Genomic DNA, 652 nt, shown 5'->3' on the forward strand with positions numbered 1-652 from the left:
CCCCGCCCCGGAGCCAATGCCGACGCCGTCCGCCGCCCACGCCGTTGCTGTCCGCCGCCAACGCCTCCACCGACGCCGACGTCGTCCTCTGCACGCCGACGCCGTCCGCCGCCCCCACCGTCGCCATCGTCGACGTCGTCGCCGCCCCCGTATGTCGTCGCCCTCGCCGGCCCCGCGCTGTGAGCCGCCGCTGCCCCGGATCCTCTTTTTTTCATTTTTTCGTATATGTATTTTATCCATGTATATATACTAGTAAGTGTTTAATAAAATTATTTAGATTAGTTGAATTAGATGTTTTTCCATGTATTTTAGATTAGTTGAATTAGATGTTTTTTTGTCAATTTATGTATATATATGTGCATATTTAGGAAAAAATTGTGTTGACTAGTTAAATCTAATAGAACTAGTTAAACAAGTTTACTTTTAGTAAGTTCTTAGTAGTTGAACTAGTTGATTTAATAAACTACTTTGTTTTACTATAGAAGTAGTTTATTTTAGTAAGTACTAATTTATTTTATTTATAGTAAGTGCTTACTGTTGAACTAGTTGATTTAATAAAAATACTTTACTTTTATGATTTTTTTCTGTTCATAGAATTTTTATGATTTTTTTCTGTTGTAATTTTGTTCATAGAATTTTAATGATTTTTTTG

Source organism: Triticum dicoccoides, chromosome 2B, assembly GCF_002162155.2.
Source record: "Triticum dicoccoides isolate Atlit2015 ecotype Zavitan chromosome 2B, WEW_v2.0, whole genome shotgun sequence".
Taxonomy (NCBI): Eukaryota; Viridiplantae; Streptophyta; class Magnoliopsida; order Poales; family Poaceae; genus Triticum; species Triticum dicoccoides.